At 39.8% G+C, this 3,454-nt stretch overlaps 1 pseudogene; it reads right to left on the bottom strand.

Moving 5' to 3' along the window:
* Window positions 1-1,675: 1,675 nt before the first annotated feature.
* The window catches only part of LOC135206880 (cuticle protein AMP1A-like), a 4,175-nt pseudogene continuing 2,396 nt past the window's right edge, over window positions 1,676-3,454 (bottom strand).

Here is a 3,454-nt window from a genome sequence, read left to right as displayed (position 1 = left end):
ATGACAGACAGACGGACAGACATAATGCCCATTATAGTAAGATCTTAGAGTCATTGACCTTTGCAGCAACATAACAGTGGTTCAGCTGAGGAACATCGAAGGCTCAACCAAGTCAATTTCTTGATATAACGGGGTTCGGATCCCACAATAAGCTGTAGGTCCCGTTGCTTGGTGACCAATTGGTTCCTGGCCTCGTATAAATATCTAATCCTTCGGGCCAGCCCTAGGAGAGCTGTAAATCAGCTTAGTGGCCATTACGAGTTGTGATCATATCTTAAAGTATCGAGAGTGTTGCTATAGTAAAGGAGCTAAAATAGCAGAATGATGCACTTGGCACAGATTGACCTTGACCCCCAATTGGATGCGCACCAAGGTTTGAGCGTCCTAGCTAACTTCCGCTCTTTACAGCAGTGCTTGGAAGGAACGTATGTGGTGTGTGGTCGTCGTATTGTCTATGATGGAGAAAGTTGAGCAAAGAATATGGATCAAATTTTGCCAAAAACTTGGTAATACCTGTGCACAGACCTACGCAGAGTTACAAAATAGCGTATGGAGAGGAGTATATGAGCCGTACATGAATGTGCGAGTGGTTCGGACGTTTTTTAAGATGGCTGATAAAACGTTGATAGTGACGAACGTTCTGGGAGACCCACAACCAGGAAGACTGAGAAAACATCGCAGTTGTGCGTGTAGCTTTTGGGGAGGGGGCCGGTGACAGTGGGTGGTGGGGGGAAAGTCGAATAATAGTTGTATTTAGAATAATGATAATTTTAATGATATTGTATGTTTTACTGTATCTAATCATATTGCATGTATCATTGGCATACTATTGTATTACAAGATATGAACCGCGCGATCATGTGTCATTTGCATTCGTTTTTGCTTACATTCTTAAAATCATCAGTTTAACCGACATCATCACTGTCTTAACCCGCCGAATAAAACTTTAGAAGCGTTTTTTTCGTAAATCATGAAATCTAGGTTTAAAATAGTAACTACTTTATTCATAAACGCAATAAATTAAATGAAGTAGATGTGGGAATTTGTCATTTTGTTTCAGGCGTTGCTTTTGGCTTCCAAATGGTTTTGAGTCTCCTCATTATTCTATGCTTTGGCCACAGCTATAATGCCCCAAGGGATTCATATTAGTGGCATACTTTCCTAACACCTCCTTCTCCATTGCGTGATGGATGATAAAAATGTATTTGAACTTTATTTATGGAATTACATTGAAATTAAGCAGGTTTTTAATAAAACATCTCTAACGCAACTCTAAGTGAACGTGTGTTAGTTACGGTAGCTAACATCAGCAAACAGCTGTTTATTAATATTAACTGCAGGACAGTAAGACCTTTAGCATAATTTTTAGAGTTTCAAGCAATGTCAGTTGCAAGGGATGCTGGCAAGCGAGTGGTGTACCCACTAAGAGCGCCTGATTGGAAAAATTCGGGGCTCGATCCAGAGGCGAAACCTCAAATAGATATTTCCATTCGCACCCATGTATCCGAAAGTACGACATCCACGGTCATTTATCTCGGTTCGATCATTGCAAAGAACGATTTTAAATATCGTATGTGGATTATAAAATAAAAAATATATCAAAAAATATACCCAGTCCATTAATTCGGATCGCTACTGAACTTTCAACCAGTGGAATAAAAGAAAAAAACAGGTGTTTTGTCTTTGAATCTTAATAAATAGAAGAAATAAATATTGTACTACATCGGTAACGGAGTCTTGAATGAATATCCAGTCGTAAGGATTAGGAAGGTCTCTGGTAGGAGGTGGAAGGAGCTCGAACAGAGCCGCTCCTCTCGAAGGATCCATCCCGACCACGACGGGCGTCCTCCTCAGCAGCGAAGGCGATCTGGTCCAGCACGAACTGGGGAATTGGGTGGGGGAATTCGGGAGCCACTGGAAGCAGGTCGGATTGGGGCTGGAAGCCGTTCTCGTTGGCGACGTATTTCACCACTACGTCAGTGCCGTCAGGAGCAGTGTATCTGGAAAATAACGTAAAATTCAGTTCACTTCACTTTTGTGAATTCAATGTATACAATATGCATATTCAACTCATATAAAAATACACATAGTCAAAAGACACCAAAAATTCGTAGTGGATACTCACGAGTATTCGCCGGCACTGACAATGGTACCTTCGGGGCCATCAGGAGAAACCTGATTCGGATGCTCGGATCCCGTTTTCTGCTTCGACGTCGAAGTTGTACCTCCCGTCGTCTTCGTGGACTCTTTCGTCCCTCAAAATGGCCACATCCTCGAAGGAGTCGTCCCTTACAGAGGAACGAGGGCAGGGGCTCCGTAACCTTGCTGGAACAGCAACGGCCAGGGTAACGAGGGCAGCGAGGATGACCTATGAGGTTGAAAGTTAAGGGAATCATTCTCCAATGAGTTGGTGGTTTCACCGAAAAAAATTGTGCACTCCAAACTTATTAAGGATCTGATAATTTATAAACTTAGGGACAAGAATTAGAATACTTACAAACTTCATTTTGAGCTAGTCGTTGGTAACTGATGGATGTGCATCGCTTACCAAGCTTTTATATAGTGGAGCGATGGCAAGTCATGGAACTAAATCTCCTTGACCGCCATGAGCAACTAGTTTGTCCCTTCGCTATTCAAGAGAGGGAACTGACCTCTCTTTCTGCTCGTTTTGAGACTTCGTTCTGGTTTCTTCCATAAACTGGACTGGTTACCTTTGACTGCGTTTGCTACTGTGATGAAAAGTATAAATTTGCTTGTCATTTTAGGTTCCTCCGTGAAAATTAGAGACACATCTATTCAAATGTTGAATTTTAAGTTTTATATACCTTCTCAATATATTAATTAAGTTAAATAGAAATATATAATCATTTATAAAAGCTTACAATATCAGTGTTCCTTTATTTTTTATGCACATCTTTACATTTTCGTTATCTATTCACAAAGAAAAAAGACAATAGTTTGTGTGTAACAGAACATTATGTTTTCTTTTTTACTTTGTCAAAGAGACCATATAAATGAAAATGTAATGCAAAAAGATTTGATACTCATGTGAAAAATATTAAGGAGCAGCTTATTTACCTCAGTCAAGTAAAATAATGCTTAACCACTTTTGTGATTAACTACTCTTTTCCAAATTAGTCCAAACTTGCATACCACAATCCTTAAAGTTGCCAGATACTCTTTAATAATCACTCCATCTCGTCTTATCCATCGTTGTTTTATTCCTCTTCAGACGTATGGGGAATGTAAGATATCAATACCTAAAACAACATTGTTTATGGAAATTTTTGTTCTGCAGTTGATCTACATTGATTTAGCATCATTAAAACTTCGAGAAAAAACATGTTGTAGACCCAAAATTAAGTAAATGTCATGAACTAAGGAAGACATTTGGATAACCCACAGTGGCCCCTCAGTGATGATGGCTGTCTAATTATCACTGTGTCGTTTACTG

This window comes from Macrobrachium nipponense, chromosome 31, assembly GCF_015104395.2.
Source record: "Macrobrachium nipponense isolate FS-2020 chromosome 31, ASM1510439v2, whole genome shotgun sequence".
NCBI classification, from domain to species: domain Eukaryota; kingdom Metazoa; phylum Arthropoda; class Malacostraca; order Decapoda; family Palaemonidae; genus Macrobrachium; species Macrobrachium nipponense.
Note: the sequence above shows the minus strand (reverse complement) of the source record. Positions and strands in the feature narration are given on the sequence as shown.